This window comes from Orcinus orca, chromosome 18, assembly GCF_937001465.1.
Source record: "Orcinus orca chromosome 18, mOrcOrc1.1, whole genome shotgun sequence".
Lineage (NCBI taxonomy): Eukaryota > Metazoa > Chordata > Mammalia > Artiodactyla > Delphinidae > Orcinus > Orcinus orca.
Window position 1 is genome coordinate 14,503,255 of NC_064576.1, and position 24,403 is coordinate 14,527,657.

At 46.6% G+C, this 24,403-nt stretch overlaps 1 non-coding gene across 1 annotated transcript; it reads right to left on the bottom strand.

Moving 5' to 3' along the window:
- Positions 1-761: 761 nt before the first annotated feature.
- On the bottom strand, positions 762-925 carry LOC117202806 (U1 spliceosomal RNA). Its single transcript, XR_004485282.1, has one exon. It is a non-coding gene; the product is annotated as a U1 spliceosomal RNA (small nuclear RNA).
- Between the last annotated feature and the right edge of the window lie 23,478 nt (positions 926-24,403).

Here is a 24,403-nt window from a genome sequence, read left to right on the forward strand (position 1 = left end):
GTCTCAAAAACATATATAACTGTGCTTTGATCTCTAACGGGGCAGAACAGTCCTCAGAGCTTTCTAAAAGACAGTGTTCCGGGGTTATAATCCTCGGGTTGGCACCAATAACATTTTCCGTTTCTTTCTTAGGTTGACTATTGATCTATTTTTCATCGACATATACATAGATAGAGATACATACATACCTATATAAGGGAGATTTATTACGAGGAATTGACTTACATGATTATGAGGGCTGAGAAGTTTCACAATCTGCCGTCTGAAAACTGGAGACCCAAGAGAGCCAGTGGTGTGATTCAGTCCAAGTCCGAAGAAGGCCTGAGTACCAAGGGAGGCAAAGATGTAAATCCCAGTCCAAGGGCAGGAGAAGATGAGATGAGATGTCCACTCAAGCGGTGAGACAGGAAAAAAAGGACTGAATTCCTGTCTTCCGCCCTGCTTCTATTCAGGCCCTTAACAGGCTGGGGGGTGGCAACCCACACTGGGGAGGGCAATCTACTTTAAAGAGTCCACTGATTCAAAGGCTAATCGTCCTCACAGACTCACCCAGAAACAATGGTGAATCTGGGCACTCTGTAGACAGTCAAGCTGACATCATATTAGGAGACCCATGATGTAGATATGTTTCAGCATTGGTGATACTAACTCAATCACAGGTTTCTCCACTGTGAATTTACTATTTCCCTTTCAACTTACTAAGGGTTTTGTGGCGATATAACTTTGAGTCTATGCCAATATCCTGTTTCTTTTTTTTTTTCCAGGGAAAAGCACGAACGCAGTCCCCCACTACTACAAATTATGCGGTCGAGTTTCCCATATTTGGGGAAATCTCAGGGGTCAGCACATCCAGAGTGCAATGGATGAGGCTCGTCCTGGGAAAACTACCTTTGTGATCTTCGTATCTCCCCTGCCAGGGAAGTATGCAATACCTTGTTTCTCATCATATTTTTGCCTAGTAATTTTAGCATTTATTCTTACCTGTAACTATTACTACTATGATGTTTACCACATGGTAATTTTTAACATTTCTGCCAACCCATCTACGTTTATTAATTGGAATTTACTCTAAAAGAGTCTTCTGCTCACTTCTAAGTGAGAATGGGTAGGACAGGGTCTTGGCTGTCGGCTCTGTGGTTTGTGGTGATGATTCATGGTCACCTTTGTCCAGTAGAAATATTGGGAGGTGGATGGAAAGGCACCAGACTTCTGACCGTGAAGAAAAGAATTGACAGTTTTTCATACTGTTTTCCAAATTTTATGTGATTACATTGTCATTAATTTAATAATAACACTTTCACAGTAAAATAGACCATAACATGACTGGTTATCTTCTGGGTGACTATATTCATTAAGTCAGAAAGAAAAGAGCATGGGTAGGGTAGAGATGACGTGAAAATTTCTCATTCAATTTCCCCTGCATGTGAGAAGCAGAGAAAGGACAGACTTCTCAAGCTCAGCCTGAATGATATGATGACCTTTATGAACCCTGGTAGCTTTAGATCATCTAACAACTTTTGACGGACTTGGCTGGAGGCTCAGGAGATGCTTTTGACTCAAGAAAAATACCTTGATTTGGAAGGGGTTTTGGTTACTATTTTTTCTTTATACGAGCAGAAAACACCACCTTTCCTCTCCTACAGAAAACTGCACTCTGTAGGTAGAGAAATCAGGGCAGGATCTTCTATCCGACGAATTCCAAGTGTTTTAGGGTTGGGAACTCACAATCCTTCCTTACAGGCAGGCACGGGATAGAGAACTACGAGTCTTTGTGTAAAAAGCAAGGGAAGGGGGGCACAATTACAATAAGAACGAACGAGCCGGCCTCTGCAGACAGGCGGGCTGATGGCTGGGACATCGGACACTTGCAGCCCTCACTGCTAAGGTTTGCTGCCAGTGACTCATGCAAGTTCATTCCAGAGCCCTCTCTGCACTGCCCTCACTTCTCAGGGTTTGCTCTCCAAATCCCTAGACCTCCCTTATTCCAAACTAAGCCTGTAAACACACTGCCTTGCTGATCTTCAATCATTTCCTTGATCAGACTTTGACCCTGCTCGAGCCTTGCATCAACAAACGACAAAGGAGTGAAAATGAAATTTATACTTCACGTGTTATCCTTTTGCCATCTGACCATGAGTATTCCCAACACCAGATTCTTTTTTCAGAGCAGGTAGAATGTTGAAGGAGGGAAGCGGAGGGAGGACTGAGGACTGGACTGTCCTGATGGGTCTGTCCACCCAAATACTGTTGAGTTCATCTCCTTGAATCTCTAATCCCATCTGCTTATCTCAGCTCCAGCTCCACCGCTCAAGCCCAGTGAAGAGTATTTCTCTCCTGGAAGACAGTCATACTGGCCAGAGAAGCCCTGCATTCACTCCAGCCCAGTGGTTCTCAACTGGGAATTCGGCTCCCCCAGAGGACATCTGGTAATGTCTGGATACATTATCAGTTGTTACAACTAAGTGGGGGGGAGGCAGGGGCAGTGACTACTGCCATCTAGTGTGTAGAGGTCTAGGACACTGCTATGCATCTTGCAATGTACAGGACAGCTCCCACCACTGACAGAGAATTATCTGGTCCAAAATGTCAGTGGTGCTGAGGTTGAGAAAGCCTGCTTCCAGTCCCCTGGCAATACCTCGAATACATAACCACGCTCTATTTTTTTAAAAAAATTAATTAATTATTTTTTGCTGCGTTGGGTCTTTGTTGCTGCACGCGGGCTTTCTCTAGTTGCGGCGAGCAGGGGCTACTCTTAGTTGCGGTACGCAGGCTTCTCATTGCGGTAGCTTCTCTTGTTGCAAAGCACGGGCTCTAGGGCACAGGCTCAGTAGTTGTGGCGCATGGGCTTAGTTGCTCCGCAGCACGTGGGATCTTCCCAGGCCAGGGATCCAACCCATGTCCCCAGCATTGGCAGGAGGATTCCTAAGCACTGCGCCACCAGGGAAACCCCCATGCTCTTTCTTTAAAGAGCAACTTGTATCATGTCACTGCATTGCTTAAAACCTTTTAATCTTTCCCATTTTTCCTAGTATGAAGATTAAACAGAAAATCCTCAGCTCCTTGAACCTGCATGACCTGGCAGCCACCCTCCATCTTTTCTTGTATTCTGTGCAGTAACCAGCCTAACTTTATTCCTGTTTTTCTAGAAAGCATCATACTTCCTCCTCCCTCACAGGATCTTGGAATATGTTTTTCCCTCTTATAAATCACTTTCCTCCCTCTTACCAGCCTCTCACCCTTGGGCAAACTCACTGCTGACTTCTAATCCTTTAGGAGACCTCAGCTCACAGCTTACCCCATCAGACTCCCTCCCTGACCACCAAACTGTAAGCAGCCTGAGATGAAAGGCCACGTGGAGAGAGAAACCAGTCCATCCCAGCTCTTCCAGCCATCCCAGCTCAGCCCTGCGATGGAAGTGAGGCCTGTCTTGGACACCCAGCGCCAGCTGAGCCTCCAGCTGGGCCTGTGAGTGAGCCCAGGGAGGCCAGCAACAGCACCACCTAATCACCCCTCACAACTGTACTAAGCAATGAATAAATGACCGCTGTTTTAAGCCACTTATGTCTCGGGTGGGTTATGTAGTGACAGACAGCAGATTCATTCTCACTGGCGTGCTTGAGCCTTGCACTAAGAGCTCCCTGATATTGTGCGGAATTTCCCCTCACCTCCTGGCTCTGTCACCCTGCACAGGACTGTCGCTCAAGACCTGAGTTTCTGGGTCACGGTCCACTTGACAGGATGATACTCTCTCCCCAGTAGGTCAGTGAGTAGAGGAGAGGAGCCTGGGTCCCCTTTCCCATCTCACCACCCTGTCCCATCAGCCTCCCTAGAACTGCAGCACTGCACTGGGAGGGATATTCTAATTCAGTTAACTCAAGGGCCGGAATAAACTCAAAAGGGAATTTATTTCAGTGCAGAAGGAAATGGCTTAAGTTTTTGACAACTTGTCTTTTCCCAGATTCTAAAAGGGAAATCACTTAAAGAACTGGGCCTTTTGCAAAAAGGTCCCTTCGTGGGAACTCCCCAGGGTCCACACCATTCCTCTTGCCCCTGGTTTTTTATTGAGGGCCCTTGTTCAACTCTCACGTGAATCTCTACCCATCACCTTCAGGAGACCCGTCCTCATAGGAAAACCTCATCCCCAGGAGGGTCTCATCACCTGCGTCAGGCTCCATTCCCCCGGCCAGTCGCCAAGTCTCAAGTCTAAATCACTCCGTTTAGAGTGACAGGGGCGTTTGCTGGGGCTCAGGTCAGTGGGGTGGGGCGTCTGAAGGAGAAAACACTTGATGCTGCTGGCTCCTGGGTCTCGTGTGAGCCTGGGTCTCCCGGACAACGGATTTTCTTCCAGAATCCCACCTGAGAGGGATTTCTTCCAGAATCCCACCTGAGAGGTTCCTGAGTGTCTGTTTCTTTAAGTCTCTGACCTGATAGAACAAGAAGGTCTATAAACCTCACCTGGCTTCTATCAGGAGGGGAGGCACAAGTTTCCAAAAGTAAATAACCACTTTTCAAGGGAACGATGCAGACTGCACTCACATCTAAGAAACCAATAATTTTCTTAGCTAGCTCACTGCTTCTCCCTTAGGAGATGTCACATACCTTTATTGGGCAGAAGACGGTTTGATTTCTTCCTGTTCTGTTACCGACCCTCCCGAGTCAGACCCCAACAGGAGTCCTTCCGCCTGGTGCCCATAGAAGGATCCCAAGTTCAGATGAGAAGCAAAGGAAAGCTTTAGTCTTTGATGAGAGAAGAGAGAAGGGAGCGCTGGGAGCTTACGCTCTGGCATACGCTCCCCCGGAAAGCACTCGCCTGGCTGCTTTATCGGTTCCGTGAGCGGGGGAGGGGGGCGGAGTTTTGGTGTGTCGGGCGCAGCTATGCTCCAGATTGCGGGGCCGGGTGCAGCGTCTCTGCACACGGCCCCCTCACCGCCATCTTGAATCACGGTGATGGGTGCAGCTTCTTTGGGTGCAGGCCCGCTGGGCTGCGGTGTTGGCGCAGCCGTTTCACAGCCGGGGCTCTGTTCCGAAGGGCCGGGTGCGAGCTGGACTAAGCACAAAGGAAAAGAAAAAAGGTAAGATTTTATTTTACGACCCAGATTCTGTGTTTCCTCCCCGGGACTTGTTGATGGGCTTTGCCGGTGACACGTCCCTCCTCTGGCTTCCGTCCTGCGCCTCGTTCCTGAGGGGTGCTGAGGGGCGCAGGTTCGGCTCCTGGAGCTGTTTCCTGCTGAGTGTGGGGTCGTCAGGCCCCGGGGGGAGGAGCAGGACGTCTCCCGCCGCCTGTAGCCGTGTCTGGTGGCCTCCCGGGGCCCCAGCCCTAACTGTTGCGTCCGTGAGTGACCGCCGTCTGGAGCTTTATAGATCCGGAGGGTCATTAAGGGGCCCAGGAAAGGCCCAGCCCCAGCGGCGCGAGGGTGGCCGGCGTTTCCCCGGCTCCAGAAGTGTTCACCGGGTCAGGCGGCCTGGTTTCTGCAGCCAAGCGGCCTTCCCAGTGGTCTGTGCGCGCCTCCTCCAATTAGGCCGCGTGCGTCCACGTGAAAACAGCTCCACGTGCTGCCCGGTGCACAGACCCCCGCCCCCCTCCTCCCCGGGGAAGCTAAGGATGATCCGGGGCAACTCGGTCCCCCAGGACCATACCGGCCAGTGAGTCGGCGGACTTTTGTCACATCTGGAAGTCCGGGCCGGTCTCGCTGGCCGTTGTGGCCAGGGTGGCTGTTAGCTTTTTTATGATGTCAGTGTTGTATATGGTTCCCCCGGCCAAGGTCACTAGCTCCCCTCTGAGCACAGTTGATTCCTACAATTAGTCGTCTGCTCTTTTGAGAGAGACTTTTGTTGATTTTCGGAAGAGAAGCTTTAGGTCAGAGAGGGGTTCGCACGAGTAATCAGGGGGGTCCCTTTCCCCAGGTTGTCCCTCTGGAGGTTGGGGCTCCGGGGCCCCCTTCACGCGAGTGTCATGTCCCCATGGAGTGACGCCCAGCGGCTTCCGGGCGGATGGGTGCGTAGCATCACCAAGTGGGGTCCGTTCCTCTTAGGAGTCGCTGGTATCGCGGGGCTACAGCTTTTCCAGGTTTTCAGATACACCTGGTCCTCTGGCCGGAAGGGGTGGAGGGCAGGTCGGAGGGTGCGGGCAGCACCTGGTTACCACGGTGTCTCCTACCTGGAGGACACACTCGAGTCGTACCATTTCAAGGGGGTTAAAGTGTCACTTCTCTTGGGCTTGGGGAGTGGGTTTACGGTACATGACTTCAAACACCCTTTAACTTATCCCTTGCGGATAACCACAGGCTGAGTCGAGCAGTTGGAATTAACGTAATCCAGTTTTCTTGAGTCTCCTGGCATAGATTGGCTGAGGTTCATTTTAAGGTCTAATTAGATCTCTCTACCTTCCCTGATGATTGGGGTCGCCAGGCTGACTGCAAGGTCCATTTTATTTTATGCCCAGGGCACTTGTTATCCCTTTTGTCACTTGAGACAGGAATGCTGGGCCATTAGCACTTTGTAAGGATCCTGGGAGCCCAAACCTGGCGATTATCTCTTTTACTTTAACCACTTCGCCTGCCATTTCAGTTCTCGCGGGGAACCCTTCTACCCACCCTGAAAACATGTCCACTAGCGCCAAGAGACACCTGAAGTTGCCCTATGCTCTCGGCATGACAGTGAAGTCAGTCTGTCAGTCTTCTCCAGGATTTGTCCCTCTGGTCTGAATAGGCCTTATCTGGGGGCCTCTGGGGGTCTGGTGTTGGGGATGTTCATTGTGCAGTTGGGATGCGTCTCAACTATCAGACTAATTATACTTTTCATGCCGGGAGTTACCACGAGGTGAACTAACCAATCATACCGGGCATCCCTCCCATAGTGAGTTCCTTGATGAGCCTCCCTTTTGACTTGACAAGCTGCTGTTTGGGGCAAGAAGTATTGCCCACATTCATTAACTACCCGTCCATGGCCTCCTAGATCTCTTTTGAAGCCCCATTTCTGGGCTTTGTGTAATTCATCCTTCGTATAGACTAGGGAGTAATAGGATGGATCTGGCCTTTTTGGTATGAGGGTAGTTGCCAAGTTACCAGTTCTAGGGCTGCCCTTCTGAACTAAGTACTGTTCAGAAGCAAAGGACATCTTTAGTCTTTGATCAAAAAATGGAGAGGTGCAAGCTCCTGGCTAGAGTACTTACTCTCTCCAAAAGGCCGTAGGCAGGGCTGCTTTATAAAGTTCTTGGGGGAGGGGGCGTGCCAGATTCAAGTGCCAAGCGTAGCGTTTCTGCCCCGGGCCAGCCAAGCTGAGGTGTCAGCACAGCCATTTTGCACTAGGGACTCTGGTCTGAAGGGCCAGGTGCGAGGCCTCTGCGCGCCCTGTAAGCAAGTGAAACTGAAGCCTTGCAGCTCAGATTGGGACTTGAATCCAAGTGCCCAGGACTCGAACCCAGCCTAAACCCAGCTCCTTGCAGAAAGAATTCAGTGAGAGACAAAGTGGTAGGTAAGAAGTGGATTTATTTAGAGAGAAACACTCCACAGACAGAGTGTCGGACATCTCAGAAGGCGAGAGGCCCTGAAATACGGTGTGGTTAGTCTTTGTGGGCTGGGTAATTTCATAGGCTAATGAGTGGGAAGATTATTCTCATTATTTTGGGGAAGGGGTGGGGATTTCCAGGAATTGGTCCACTGCCCACTTTTTAACCTTTTGTGGTTGGCCTCAGAACTGTCATAGCTCTAGCGGGTGTGTCATTTCACATGCTAATGTATTACGGTGAACATATAATGAGGCTCAAGGTCTACTGGAAGTAGAATCTTCCGCCATCTTGGACCTAGCTGGTTCTATTCAGTTTTTGTTATGTCCTGTGTCTAAGTCATTCTTTTAAAAATTGTACCCTGCCCCCTTCCCTCCTGCTTCAAAACTAGACTAAGCACAAAGGGAAATAAAAAGTTAGGGTTTATTTTATTACTCAGATTCAATTTTTCTCCTAGGGAATTGTTAATGAGCTTTGTTGGTGACAGTTTCGTCACAGCATGGGCTGCTGAAAATTAAGGGGACTACCTTACCTTTAATCTCTGTTTCCTTTGTTATCAGTAGAGATAATCCTGATAAAGAGAAAGAGACCCTATGCCTGAATGTCCAAAGAGAGAAGGTATTAATGTAATGTTTTTGTTTTATTTTGTTTTTTTTTTACCCATAAGGTAACTCCCTATTTTTAGGGGTTTGATGTTTCTCCTGAAATAAGTGAGAGTCCTGAGTGTCCTTTATTTGCAGAAGAGAATTGGGTATTAGTTAAATGGGAAAGGAAAGGGCCTAGACATCAGTGTGCACAGAGAACCAGGTCTGGGCTCCCAGGTAACAGGCGAAGATGGCCTTGTCAATATGGAAACAGTGTGTCTGTGCTTGTACTGTGGAGGATGAAGAGTACGGATTATAGGCCTAACCTGATTACGGATCATACTGAAATGGAGCGGGACCCTGTGGGGCCCTCCTGGGCACAGATCCTTTCTGTGACTGTGTCCCTCTTTCTTGTTTGTAGGAAATAGGCTTCTTTCAATCTCCTTGACCTTCCCTGACTTCCAAAGGGCAGATTCAGACAGTTGCTAATCAGGGAAGGGAGCGAATGCAGAAGAAAGAGGAGCAGTCAGGAAACAATAGGGCAGCCTTGGGGACAGGGTCCTGGTTCCCCCTCAAGGAATATACTGAGGCCCCCGCCCAGGTGGAGGACGGTAACTTCAGGCTGCGCACGGGATTCCTGGAGCAGTGCTGTGTTGCCTCACCACCAACCAATCAGCCACACCCCGCAGCCCTCACCCCAGATTTTGCCTGTAGAAACTTACCCCCAAAAACCATAGGGGAGCCTGGGGTTTTAGAGTGTGAGCCACCTGTCCTTTTATTGGCACCTTTCCAACAAAGTTACATTTTCCTTCACCACAACCCAGCGTCAGCGGATTGGCTTTGGTTCGGTAACAACATTCTCTAGATTTAAGCAAGGTTCTTATTTATCTTCCTGTTGTTGTCTCTTAAACTTTAGCAAAGTGGTTTCCACTTTTCTGGGCAGATATTTTTAAAATTTATTTTGTTTTCAAAATCACCTTTGCTACAGGATTTTTTTTGTTTGTTTTTTTGGTTGTGTTGGGTCTTTGTTGCTGCGCGTGGGCTTTCTCTAGTTGCGGTGAGCCGGGGGCTACTCTTCGCTCCGGTGCGCGGGCTTCTCATTGCGGTGGCTTCTCTTTTTGAAGAGCATGGGCTCTAGGCGTGCGGGCTTCAGTAGTTGTGGCTAACGGGCTCTAGAATGCAAGCTCAGCAGTTGTGGTGCACGGGCTTAGTTGCTCCGTGGCATGTGGGATCTTCCCGGACCAGGGATTGAACCTGTGTCCCCTGCATTGGCAGGCAGATTCTTATCCACTGCACCACCAGGGAAGCCCCTGCTACAGTATTTTAAAGGACTAATGTAACTGAGTCCTCATCTACTTCCCAGCTGAAAATTGGCACTTGCCAGTCTACCTCGCCACTGCAGCCGCTGACCTTCAGCACTCCTGAAAGGAGTTCAAGGTGGAGATGAGGAATGAGGCACGCTGTGCTCTGGGAAAAACTGACAGAACAGGCCTTCAGATAGTTAGATCTTTTCAGAAGATTTTATGAGTCCAAATCCTTGCATCTTCTCATATATAGAAAAGCATTAAAATCACTAATGGTGACATCTGCTTTGGCCATTGAAGAAAAAAATGCATGTGGAAGTAAAAATGGAGTAGCTGTGCCCCAAGCCATTCTCAAAGCAGTGTTGGCCGGAATGTGGGTACCTCTGTCAAGTAACCTCCTTATCCGCACCTTTATTCCTTTTCTTGTTCAAAACTTGTTCTCAGGACTTCCCTGGTGGCACAGTGGTTAAGAATCTACCTGCCAATGCAGGGGACACGGGTTTGATCCCTGGTCTGGGAAGATCCCACATGCTGCGGAGCAACTAAGCCCGTGCGCCACAGCTACTGAGCCTGTGCTCTAGAGCCTGCGTGCCACAAGTACTGAAACCCACGCACCAAGAGCCCGTTCTCTGCAACAAGAGAAGCCACCGCCATGAGAAGCTCGCGCACCACAACAAAGAGTAGCCCCTGCTCACCGCAACTAGAGAAAGCCCGTACGCAGCAAGGAAGACCCAACGCAGCCAAAAATAAATAAATAAATAAGTTAAAAAAAATTTGTCTCCTCAAGATTGAGGAGTATCAAAGAAAAGGGGGGAACTGTAACTGAGCAGGGCCCCATGGGGCCTTCGGCGGTGGGGGACAGGCCTTCCCCCGTATCCTCTGCTTTAGCTCCTCTCTGAAGTACCTAGATAATAGTATTTGATGCACATTTCCTGAGTGGTTTTGTAGATGTAAACCCCCCCACCCCTTCCAACAAATGGAAAATGTTAAGGACATAACGACCATCAGCACACAGCCCCAGGCCTGCTGGAGCCTAAGGACTGATAACGTTTATCTCTGGGACACCACCCTGCTACCTCAGCATCAGCCAATCAGCGAACTGTGCACAGGCTGATCACATACCCTGCCACCCGTTTCCCTCACCTGGCTTTTAAAAGGGCTTTGCTGAGACCCTTCAGGGAGCTCGAGGATTTTTAGGGCTTAAGCTTGCATGGCCTTGCAGTAAAACTTTCTCTGCTCCAAACTCCAGCGTTTCGGTTTGGCCTCACTTTGCGTCGGGCGCACAAACTTGCATTAACAGTAAGGCACAAGCCATATCCTGTATCCCCCCTAACTTGACCTTTTCCAGGAGTTTGGGGATGGTGACAGTTGGGGACAGGGATCTCCAACTCTCTTCCCAAACCTTTGCTCTCCTGTGACTTGTGTTTCAGTCTCTCTTCTGTGGAGGAAAACTTGGCTGGATACGTTTTCTTGTAAACCGTGCTCTTTATGCCAGCACCAGTTCCCTTCAAGCTGAAAAACTCAAGAATTCCATTCTTTCATTCCTTTTGCTCTCTGTGTGGTCTATTTCTTCCATGCCAAGTGTTAAAAGGAGGAAGGGCCACAGGGTAACAAAGGCATTACAGGGATGCAAAAATGACATCATGCAATTATGTAAGAGTGACTTTCTTTCATTAACACGAAAGGTTCCAACACCAGACCATTCCTGCTGTTGCTCAAGAAGACGAGGGATTATAAAGATGAGCGTGTGACACACGTAATCAGACAGCAGGCCCCAAGAACTTCACAAGCTGTTCGAGGAGGCAGTTCTCACCAGAAACTGTTAAAGACGAATCCTCTGATACAACAGGCACACAATAGGGAGGAGTTAAAAAGCTGCCGAACAGGATTTAGCTCACAAAGAGCTTTAAGGTCCACCTCTGGAGTTTTCCTATCCTACGTAGCAACAAAAGTGGCAAAGCCCTGAGGTTGCCATGGGAACCTAATTCTGCTATACAAATGCTGGCTCCTGGCCTGATTTCTGAATATCAAGTAAACAAAGGGTTTCTTTATCAGATAAAGTTCCCAGATTCCTGTGCTAATAAGTACTATTGATCTAAGCAAGAGACTGATAACTACAGAGAGACAAAAATATGTATGTAATATATTCTAAACAAAGTAAGACATCCTGGTGGCAAGAAGAAAACATTAAGTCACTATTTTACTTTTTGGCGTATTTTTAAAAATTCAATTGAAATAATGATTAAAGGCAGGTATCATGCTCTGTACCCTGGGTGGCCCATGAATCAACAGCAGCGGCGTCACCTGGGAAAGGGTAAAAAATACCAGTTCTCGGGACTTCCCTGGTGGCGCAGTGGTTGAGAATCCACCTGCCAATGCAGGGGACACAGGTTCAAGCCCTGGTCCAGGAAGATCCCACATGCCGCAGAGCAACTAAGCCTGTGCGCCACAACTACTGAAGCCTGTGCTCTAGAGCCCGAGCTCTGCAACAAGAGAAGCCACCACAATGAGAAGCCCGCGCACCGCGACAGAGAGTGGCCCCCACTTTCCGCAACTAGAGAAACCCTGTGTGCAGCAACGAAGACCCAACAACAAAGACCCAATGCAGCCAAAAATAAATAAATAAATATATTTATTTTAAAAAAATACAAGTTCTCGGGAATTCCCTGGTGGTCCAGTGGTTAGGACTCTGCCCTCTCACTGCCAGGGGCCTGGGTTCAGTCCCTGGTTGGGGATCAGGGAACTAAGATCCCACAAGCCATGTGGCATGGCTAAAATTGAAGAAAAATAAAGAAGAAAAGACACAAGTTCTCAGACCTCCTGAGCCAGAGCCAGCATCTTAACAAGATTCCCGGGTCATTTGTGTGGACATTAAAGCTTTGAAGCACTGTCTCTGAAACTCTTAAATTGTTAAACATCATAAAGGCACGTATCTGTTCATGTAGCAGATTGACGTCTTTGGAACAGTGCAATTAATATGTTAATATTTATTTCATATAAGATACAACTGATATTGTTAATTATTACAATATTCTTAAATCTTGCATAACTTAGATTTTCTAGATACACATTAGTTTGGAATCATTTATGTGTTGGGGAAATTAGCAAAGGCAAGTCACTTTGAATTTTCAGATCTTCAATTTGAAGAAAAATTTAAATGTTTTTATTCTTTTTTTTATTGACCACACCGTGGCTTGCGGGATCTTAGTTCTTCAACCAGGGATACAACCTGGGCCCTAGGCAGTGAGAGCTTGGAGTCCCAACCTCTGGACCACCAGAGAATTCCCTAGATGCTTTTTTCCTTTAACTGAGAGTAAAATCAAGGATCTTGAGGGTCTTGAAATCTAACTCCAACAGTGACTCAAGGATAAGAGGGTGTGATAAAGGTTGTAAATGAAACACTGAGCTCAGGTAAGGGAGAGAAAAGGATTTTGAATATGAAGACATTAGGCTTATTCTATATGAGAGCCAGGAGAGCCAGGCACACCAGGAACATTCCTACAAAACAGTTGGTCCTGGCTGCATCTCTCACTTGCTATGTCATTTCCCGCAGGAGGACATAGTTGTTACCACACATTTAAAAAGCAAAACCAAACATAGCTTGTCGTTCTTATGCTAGTGGGCAATGCTTTCATTTTATGCAGCCTTGAATCCCCACCCACCCAGCAGAGGGCATGGTGTGGTTAAACTGTAAATTCTTAAACTATTTCCTTCTTTTTTTTTTAAAGGTTTTTTTTTTTTTATTAATTTATTGATTTTTGGCTGCATTGGGTCTTTGTTGCTGTGTGTGGGCTTCTCGTTGAGGTGGCGTCTCGTTGCAGAGCATGGGCTCTAAGTGCCTGGGCTTCAGGAGTTGTGGTTTGTGGGCTCTAGAGCGCAGGCTCAGTAGTTGTGGCGCATGGGCTTAGTTGCTCCGCGGCACGTGGGATCTTCCGAGACCGTGGCTTGAACCCGTGTCCGCTGCATTGGCAGGCGGATTCTTTTTTTTTTTTTTCTGTATGCGGGCCTCTCACTGTTGTGGCCTCCCCCGTTGCGGAGCACAGGCTCCGGACGCGCAGGCCGAGGGGCCATGGCTCATGGGCCCAGCCGCTCCGTGGCACGTGGGATCCTCCCGGACCGGGGCATGAACCCGTGTCCCCTGCACCGGCAGGCAGACTGCCAACCACTGCGCCACCAGGGAAGCCCGGCAGGCGGATTCGTAAGCACTGTGCCTCCAGGGAAGCCCAGAATACTTAGTTCTTCCAGTGGAAGGGGTGTTCAGTGGGTGACACAGAGAGCATCATGGCAGCCATGTTTAGGCATTAGGTGGAAATCTGTTTTTAGCCGAAACCTAGTTTGGAAATTACTATTCGTGAGGAATGAACAGGATTTTGTCCTCAATTCTGTTGTGACAGTGGGAGAAGGGCAGCAGGCTATGAGCACAGGGGTCTCAGGCAAAGAGTCTGCACTACCACGAGGCTTGCACATTCCACCCCTGGGTGATATATAAAATGTAAGGGCAGGCTCGTTAGCAGAGCCTAACAGAAGCAAACTCTCCCTAAAATTCCACCAGGTAAAAGCCTCTTTTTAGTAAGACCCTTGAGTAATTGTACGCAGAATCCAAGAATCATTCTGCTGTGAATAAGAATGACTCTGAAAGAAGGAAGTGAAAACCCTAGGGATCGGCACAAGATCCACAGAGTAGAATCAACAGACCCCAAATACAGTAAGAAAAATGGTCCATATCTGCCTGAGAATGTCCCCAGTTTCCTTATTAAAAGAACAAGAAGTTAATATCAGAATCTCTACCATGTGTGTTTACAGTTTGTTGTAGGGACTTCCTGGAGGTCCAGTGGTTAAGAATCTGTACTTCCACTGCAGAGGGAATGGGTTCAACCCCTGGTTAGGGAACTAAGATCTTGCATGCTGTGCAGTGGCGGAGCCAAAAAAAAAAAATTTATATATATACAGTTGTTGTTTAAGTCTGTAGCAGCAGTCCTCAAAGTGTGGTCTGAGGACTCCTGGGGGTGCCCACGACCCTTTCAGGAGGTGTTTGAGATTCTTTTTTTCCAACCATATATCAGGGTGAGGCCAGATTTTCTGCATATCCTTCAACTGAAACAACATGTAATGATGGATTGAATGCAAAAACAAGTATGAGAATCCAGCTGTTGTCTGTTACACTAGTAGATATTAAAGAAATTTGCAAGTGTGGGAGACATTTATGTCAAGCTGAATAGGTTTATCATTGTTATCTTTAACTGACTTCGTAAATATTTTAAACATTTCTCAGTGTTGCTATCTAATATGGTAAATACCAGCAGGTTTAACCATAAAAGGGGAAGCTCTTTGAAGATGCTCAGTAATATTTAAGAGAATGAAAGGGTTCTGTAACCAAAAACTTTGAGAACAACAACCCTAGAGTTTCTCATTTCACAGTTTGAATCCCCATATTCTCAGATTGTATGTTATTGCTTTGAGAGATGTTTAGAACGTCCCAAGTGAAAGAAACCCCAGCTGTTGCAAGGGGCTCCCAGTGTGACTTGGGAGCCTGAACTGTCAGGATAAATCACGTCTACTTCCGTCAGTCTGCTTTCTTCCTTCAAACCTCCCTGACTCCCAGGTTCTCTCAGTTACATTATCTGTGATCATTTATTATGGCAGATAGGTCCAGATCATCCGTAGGTGGTGTCTGTGGACTTGTGGTAATTCAGTTTGCAACAGTTATTTGCAACTATTTTTGGAATGCCTTTATTACATCTCACTATTGCATAAAGAATAAAAATTAGGGAAATCCCTGGCAGTCCAGTGGTTGGGGGCCTCTGCGCTTTCACTGCCTTGGCCCAGGTTCGGTCCCTGGTCTGGGAACTGAGACCCTGCTGCCACACGGTACAGCCAAAAATAAAACTAAATTAAATGAAAATTAAATACAAATAACTAGATAAAAATTGAACTCTGTCAGGCAAAAAACATGGACGGGTAATCTCAGCTGTGGAGTTTATCATTAGGATATACGACAGAGGGACTTCCCTGATGGTGCAGTGGTTAAGAATCCGCCTGCCAGTGCAGGAACACGGGTTCAATCCCTGGTCCGGGAAGATCACACATGCCGCGGAGCAACTAAGCTCATGTGCCACACCTACTGAGCCTGTGCTCTAGAGCCCATGAGCCACAACTACTGAAGTCCGCGAGCCACAACTACTGAAGTCCGTGAGCCACAGCTACTGAATCCCGCACGCCTAGAGCCGGTGCTCCACAGCAAGAGAAGCCACTGCAATGAGAAGCCCGCGCACAGCAACGAAGAGTAACCCCCTCTTGCTGCAACTAAAGAAAGCCCACACACAGCAACCAGAACCCAACACAGCCAAAAATAAATAAATAAATGTATTTAAAAAATAAATAAATATCATCTCCCTTTGGCAACAGATACTTTTGGTTGTCACTTGAGATTAAAAATGACATTTTTGTAAAATGGAAAAAAAAAACCCTACATTTCAGCTGAATATGTACCCACTCAGTGTTCCTGTATAGTCTCTTCTTTTTGAACACGTTCTCTGCCTAGAATGCTGTTTCTCTACTATCAGATTTAGCAACTGTCTCATCCTTAAAGGTTCAGCATATGAAGCTGCCTTCATATAAACAGGATAGGAGTGTTTATATAAAATAGGGGTCCTATTTTACAGGCAAGAGCTTGAAGCTTGGATGCATTTGATGACTTGCGATGACTTGCCCAAAACATGCTATTAGTGATATCACGATTAGATCTCAGGCCTTTTGACTCTCCACTAGATCAATGCTTACTTAGAAGTTTAGCAGAGAACCATGTGAACTTAATATAAGTGCCAAATCTGCCCTTGCTTTAAGGATTACAACCTGATGTACTGTTAAAGGCAATATAGAGAAACAAAGTACAGTGATACAGATGTGATATTTTTATTAAAATTCAACTATTCTCTTGCTTAAGTCATGGTGGCATGGAAAAGTTAACATCCAAAAAACTTTCAAGGGACTTCTCTAGCAGTCCAGTGGTTAAGACTCTGTGCTTCCACTGCAGGGGGCACAGGTTCAATCCCTGATCAGGGAACTAAGATTCTGCATGCGGCATGGCCAAAACAAAAAAACTTCCAAAAACCATTTCAAAAGTATGAAAACAGTTCAAAGATTAGATAAGAATTTCTCTGTTTAAAAAATATATATTAGGGCTTCCCTGGTGGCGCAGTGGTTGAGAGTCCGCCTGCCGATGCAGGGGACGCGGGTTCGTGCCCCAGTCCGGGAGGATCCCACATGCCGTGGAGCGGCTGCACCCGTGAGCCATGGCCGCTGAGCCTGCGCGTCCGGAGCCTGTGCTCCGCAACGGGAGAGGCCACAACAGTGAGAGGCCCGCGTACCACACACACACACACACACACAATATATATATCTATATTAGAGTTAGTCATGAACAAAAATTCTGAAAGGAAAAAACATAAGGTGTTTAGATATCAGGAATAAATATGCTTCAAAGAATATGGCTATTAGTTTTCTATTTTAAAAATATTTAGGAGGACATTTGAGAGTGAACAAGTATAATGAAACAGAAGGTTAACATTCCATTTTAAGAGTCCATTGTCATCTCACTCTATTCATTGACTTGGGGTGATCAATGGATGTACTTGACAAACTGAGAAGATTCAAGTGTGACTTGACCCTGGGGCTTTGGGCCCACTGCCTGGTGGTCCCAGTGACTCATATCAGCTATGATAATCCGTTTTTCCACAGAGGCCTGTTGCCTTACACTGCATGTGTGTCGCAGCAAATTATAACTCAGGTTTTCCAAGGATGACAATGGGAATAGAAGGGCCATGTTCTCTTCCTGTTACTGCCACCATCACATTCTGTCTCAAGCATGGGCACCAATATCTTTTTTTTTTTTTTTTTTCGCTTGTGGAACTTTAGTTCCCCCGACCAGGGATTGAACCTGGCCTTAGGCAGTGAGAGTGTGGAGTCCTAACCACTGGACCTCCAGGAAAGTCCCAGCAGTATCTTCTTTTACGTTACATAGAAATACAGCAACTCAATAAAGCTGAGGGGGAAGAAAAAGAAAAACGAAAAGCAGCAACAAGGAGATTATACAGAGTTCTTATAGAAAAATTGAGGTTATAAAAGACAGTAACTCTTAATAATATCAACAGCTGCAACAATAAGATTTTACCCCATCCCATCTGATACCTTTCTAGAAAACGAAACAAACAAAACAACAACAACAAAAATAAGAGTTTACTCATTGGGGTAAATACATAAAGTGGCTTATTATTTTTTTTCCAAAAGGTGTTTTTCCAGCTCGTCTATGTTATTGTCTTTCCCTTAATGAAATCTGACTGATTCTATGTTTTTTCAGTGCATAAGACTCAGCTCTATTCATTTACAACTTCTGTCTTACATTCTACTCAATCTCTTCTCCTCACCTGCCCATCAAGCTCCTTAGACCCTGTGCCCCATATCTGGGTCTCTCCGTCTCAGCTCTGTTGACATTTGGGAGGGCTGTCCCATGCATGCATTGTTGAATGTTCAACCGCATACTTGGCTTCTACCCACTAGAAGCTAGCAGCACCCTCCCAAAAGTAGTGACAACCAAAAATACCTCCAGGCATTGCCATATGTCCCCTGGAGGGCCAAGTCTCCCCCAGGTGAAAACCATGGCTCAAGAAATTTGGAATGTGTTATGGAAGTTGCGGTATGTCTGCTTCCCACACAACTCTCCCTGGTGCCAGAATTCCCGTCAAGTAATTGCAGCTGGGGTGGGGTGGGGATTCCCTGGTAGTCGAGTGGTTAGGACTGCATGCTTCCACTGCAGTAGGCACAGGTTCCATCCCTGGTCGGGGAACTAAGATCCTGTGGCATGGCAAAAAAAAAAAAATGCAACCTAGCTATCTATTTCCTTTATTGGTGGAGGGAAGATATAGGGACTGTATTAGTCCATTTTGGCTGCTATAACAAAATACTGTAGACTGGGTAGCTTACAAACAACAGAAATCTATCATAGTTCTGGAGGCTCAGAATTGGAGAAGAGGGTGCCAGCGTGGTTGGATGAGGTCCCTCTCCCAGGTTGCAGACTTCTCATTGCATCCTCACATGGTGGAAGGGGGCAACTAAGCTCTCTGAGGCCTCTTTTACAAGGGCACTAATTTCATTCATGAGGTTCTGCCCTCATGACTTAATCACCTCCCAACGGTCTCACCTCCTAACACCATCACCTTGGTGATTGGGATTTCAACATATGAATTTGATGGGGGACGGGCAGGACACACACATTCAGACCATAGCAAGGGACAAGCCAATTCAGTATTCTAGTAAAATACCTTGCCGTAATAGCTTCCATTTATTGAACAACTCCTATGTGCCTGGAACTGTATTAAGCACTTTCACAGAAATAATAACTCTGTGAAATAGATACTACTTTTTAGTACCCACTTTACCCATGAGAAACTGAGTTCAGAGAATACATGTCATTCAGCCAGAGGCAGAAGAGTTGTAAAAGATGGAAGACATGAATATGAATCTAGAAAATTTGGTACACAGTACTCACCTTCAAATCAGGGTTCAGCTTCTGGGATAAGGACAGATTAACACAGGGGAAATAGGAGAGATACTAGATCCAGGCAATCTGATCTTAAACATCACAGAACACTGTTGGGTAGAAGTGAGGTACAAATGACACATGAATAATAGGGAGATAGCTGGGCAGCATTCAGGGTGCACTCAAAGCAGCAGGATAATGAAGAGGGGAGATTTGTTTCTTTTTCCATTTCCAGTAACTACCTCTGCCAGCTCTTCCTGCCCAGGTCACCAGGACAGGTATCCTGCACTCCTTTTGCTGGTCCCCATTTTCTCTGCATCATCTTGGGGCTTAGCTGACAAAGCTCCTCAGCTAACTTACCGTCTGATGTTTATGTTAACTGTGGTCTAATATGGAGCTCATCCTTGCCAAGGTAATACATCTACATTTGGACAGTAAAGATCCTTTATTGTCTGGTGAAAGTCAAGACAGCTGGCTTTGAGTCAAAAATATGTGGGTTTATGCCCAGCTATGTCACTGTCACTGAGATGTGTGGCCTTGGCAAACCGGGGACTTTCTCTGAGCCTCAGATTCTTTTCCTGTAAATTCAAATGATATCTCCCACCTTACAAGAGTATTTGGTGCCTGTACGAAAACCAGCACCATCACTGAATTCTATGAATTCAGTAACAGTAGTTGGATGGAATCTTAATCCACAGGAGAGGGAATTTCAAGGCATCATTAGTCAGTAAAGACATATTGGGCAAGGAACAAATTCACATTGTTTGGGGATTATATGGGCTAAGTTAGAAAGAAAAAGAAAGAAAAATTGAAGGGCTCAGGTTAAATTACACAGTTCTGACAGAATAGGAAAGATAATGTCATTGAAGATGAAAACAGGAGCTCCAGGGAATTCCATGTCAGTCCAGTGGTTAGGACATGGCACTTTCACTGCCGTGGGCCCGGGTTCAATCCCTGGTCGGGGGAACTAAGATCCCGCCAGCCGCGCAGACAGAAAAAAAACCTGGGCGGGGAGCTCCAAATTTTCTATCACATATTGGCAAAGAGAAGAAACTCATAACAATATGGGGGAACTCAGCATGGAACTCACGTTCAAGCTATGTACAGGTTTTGCCTGACTTTAATTCTGCAATGGTATTACATGATTCTTCTTCGGTTGAGGCTTCCGAATAGCTTACATGAAGAATGAGGACACTTCTAGCGCTCAGAAGTTCCAGATGAATCTTTGCCAGGTGTCCATGCCTGACAGCAACTTTAAACAGTTTATTCCAGGAGTGGTCTTGTGACTTCCCTAGTTTTAGGAATTGTTTTTCCACGTGGTTCCTCTAGAGCAGAAGGAGAACTGAAACAAGGAGACATACTGCTGTAATCACCAGGACTGGCCAAGATAGAAGAAGATGGTGGAGTTAATGGATTTGAGCGCTACCTGAAGGTAACTGCAGTGGAGAGTCTATGTCCCTGCAGCAGTGATAGGGGCCTGAGCCCAGGAAGGAGCTGCAGGAGGGACTTGCAGACCCCCAACTCTGCTCCTGTAGCATATGCAGGCATCCTTGCCCTCTAACCATAGTCCATCTCATAAAAGTCTCCAGGTGTCTGAAGGCTTTCAGATGCCCCAGGTCTTCTAAAGGTTCGTGTGACCATTCCACATGGGTGTGTGGTTGCCTCATACTCTTATGAAGTTCACTCAAGATGATCTGAGGATGCCAAGTCAAGACTGTAGCCCAGGACTTCCCTGGTGGCGCAGTGGTTAACAATCCACCTGCCAATGCAGGGAACACGGGTTTGAGTCCTGGTCTGGGAAGATCCCACATGCTGCGGAGCAGCTAGGCCCATGCGCCACAACTACTGAGCCTGTGCTCTAGAGCCCGTGAGCCACAACTGCTGAACCTGCGTGCTGCAACTACTGAAGCCCATGCGCCTAGAGCCCGTGCTCTGCAACAAGAGAAGCCACTGCAATGAGAAGCCTGCACACCGCAACAAAGAGTAGGCCCAGCTCGCCGCAACTAGAGAAAGCCCACACGCAGCAGCAAAGACCCAACAGATCCAAAAATAAATAAATAAAATAAATAAATGTATTAAAAAAAAAAAGATCGCAGCCCGTAATACTCCCACATGAATACCAGTGACCAGTAGACACCTCTATCCTGTTCTGTTCTGAGTATGTTATCTTTAGTCTGCGTGGACTGTAGCACGTTCCTCAACAGCATCCAAACAGTGACAAATTCGTCATATCCTAAGATGCCCCGCAATAACCCGTATGTTAGTACAGTGCAGCCACATCTTTGCTGAATGGGTCAGTGTGATAATGGAACTTGGCTTTATTATGAAATAAAGTGTCTTTCGAGCACTGTGGAACTTTCTGTTTCAGCACCTCCCCCTCCCGCCTCCCCGAGAGGTCCCGAGGCCACCCTCAAAGAGGGAGGGAGGAACATTACAAACCCGGAAGGAAGGAGTTGTCTCGCTCAGTGAATAAGGCTGCGCCTTCCTTTCCAGGATTTAAAGCAAAACTCACATGAAAGCAGAATTGAAGCTTCCGAGTTCAGTTTGGGGTTATCCGAACGAGAAAGTTTAAGCTCAAATTGAGGATTTCCTGGACTGTTAAGCTGTAAACTAGCACCGGTGAAATGAATTTCTCTTCTGTGCACCTAGGTTCTGCATGGCGTTTTCACATGTGACGTCCTGACTTAGACCCTCGGAAAGGGATGGATAATCACAGGTTCAGACTCTCAAGAAAAAGAATTCAAGCTACTAACTTAATCAGGGGGAGAAGTTATTACAGGCTTTTGCATAATTCATAGAATGTCCAGTAGGGGGGACAACTAGGATTGAAGGCTGTGTCCACAGAAAAAATACGTCCGAAATTGTGCCGCCCTACTAGGCTTGTGAAGATGCCTTTGCTACTGCCACTGGCCACAGACATAGCCTCCTGCACTGTTCCTAGACCTTGGACCCTGTTGTTAGAACCATGACCTCCACACTTCTGGAAGCTGGCTGTAGTAGCCCTACCTAAGACAGGATGGATTCCACACAGGTCAGTCTCTTGGCATCAGTAGTTCCTAGATCAAAATCTTGTGTGGGTAAGTCCAATTGACAGAGCTTAGGCAGGTATCTGGCCAAGTGGGCAGGTGAGAGGACATTGCTGAATGTTACCCTTTTTTCCTGCTGGCACAGACCCAGTTTTGTTCTGATATCTATACTCCATGCCATCCTGTGATTCAGAAAAGGTGGATTCAACCACCTCAGGAGTTGAATCTAGACCTTTTAGGAATTCTGTTCCCTTGCCAGTGGACTTGTGGTACAATTTTAACCAATGAGATGTGAGAATAAGTCTGTTACAGGGTGTACAGATTCCAAGACACTCAGTTCTAACTTTAGGTGAACAAAATGAGAAAACAAGGCCCTAAATGTCCTCTGTACCAGACAGAGCTTTGTAGTCCCATGGGTTTTATCAGCGACCTTCATTCTGTGTGTGTGTGTGCGTGTGTGTGTGCGCGAGCGGGATGCGTTGGAAGAGGGCTGGTCTGCTCTAACGAGGGGATGTGTCAGAATAGGAGTCGGGGTGCTTAGCACCACGTTTTCCCCCATTAAGTTCTCTAGTCACGGCACATGGAGAGTTGAGTGTTTCAGGGACCTATGCCAATATCTGGTCTAAAAAACAATTATCGGGACTTCACTGGTGGTCCAGCAGTAAAGAATCCACCTTCCAATGCAGGGAACATGGGTTCCATCCCTGGTCAGGGAACTAAGATCCCACGTGGCGCTGTGGGGCAACTAAGCCCGTGTGCCACAACTACTGAGCTCGCGTGCCTCAGCAAGAGACCCGTGTGCCACAAAAACTACGGAGCCCACATGCCCTGGAGCCTGTGTGCCACAACTAGACAGAAAACCCACACACCACAACTAGAAAGAAGCCCATGCGCCGCAGGGAAGAGCCCACAAGCTGCAATGAAAGATCCCACATGCCTCAAGGAAGATTCCGCGTTCTGCAACTAAGACCTGATGCAGCCAAAAGAAAACAAAAACAAAAGCAAAAAAAACGAAAAGAACCCACAATTATCAACTTCAAAATATCAAAAGAAAGCTATAATATTGAGATTTACAGTTATTTAATTATTCATACAATACAACCAATGACAACTCCTTTCATTGCCAATTTTAATATTTATGAAAATGTTAATGAAAGTGATTTGAGGGACTTCCCTGGTGGTCCAGTGGTTAAGACTCCTTGCTCCCAATGCGGGGGGTCTGGGTTCGATCCCTGGTCAGGGAACTATTTAGATCCCGCATGCTGCAACTAAAGATCCTGCACATGGCAATGAAATCTCGTGTGCTACAGCTAAGACCCAGTGCAGCCAAATAAATATTAAAAAAATAAGAAAGTGATTTGAAAGGTCTGGTTTTCTCACCGCACAGGTGTTTCTAAACATATACACTATTTGTAAGGAAATCTACGGATAGAGATATTACAGTCAATCAAGGAAATGAGTTATTTGTAGCCACATAATTTCAAAGCAAACTCCTTTCTCAAATGATTCCAACATTAAAGCATATCTTCTCTAGCATGTGAGTGCATTTTTTTTTTTTTTTCTGTACGCAGGCCTCTCACTGCTGTGGCCTCTCCCGTTGCGGAGCACAGGCTCCGGACGCGCAGGCTCAGCGGCCTTGGCTCACGGGCCCAGCCGCTCCGTGGCAGGTGGGATCTTCCCGGACCGGGGCACGAACCCGTGTCCCCTGCGTCGGCAGGTGGACTCTCAACCACTGCGCCACCAGGGAAGCCCTGTGAGTGCATTTTGACATGAGAACTTATGTGGGGTGGGACCCATCAGAAGTGTCCAAAGCCAAGGCCACTTTTGTGGACATGCAACCGGTGCATTAGCACAGGGCCCCTGTTGAGAAGGGCCCTGAGATTGGCTTAATGATCTACTGTTGTTATCTTGGAAGTCTTAATAATTTTTTAAAAATGAACCCAACATTCTCATTTGTCACTGGGCCCTCCAAATTGTGTAGCTGGTCCTGTCCAGAACTTAATAAGATTTTAAAACAGCCCTGGGTGGAGCTGTTCATCATTCCAAAACAATAAGACTACTGCTTCCTTTGCTTTGGCTTGTTTTTAGGTCCTGTGTTTCACTCATTTGAAAAATGTATGAGATTTTATAATTCTTACAGGGTAGCCTCGATTTTAAAAGTTGGGGCTTGAAAAGACAAAACTCCCGTTAACCAAAGACACAGACCAACATCAGAAGGCATTACAAACAGTGCCAAGAATTACAAAAAATAAAGGGTACATCAAAATTAAATTCAGACTAATCATTTCAGTAGGTATTGGCGGCCAAATTGCATCCAGGCTGGGAACCAAGAGTGAACAAACATTGACCTCCACAAATTAAATTTTAAGTGGCTGCAAGACATTTTCATCTACTTCGGATAAAGTTTTAATATGGTTGTATCCACAGTCCATCAAAGTACTGTCTAGACA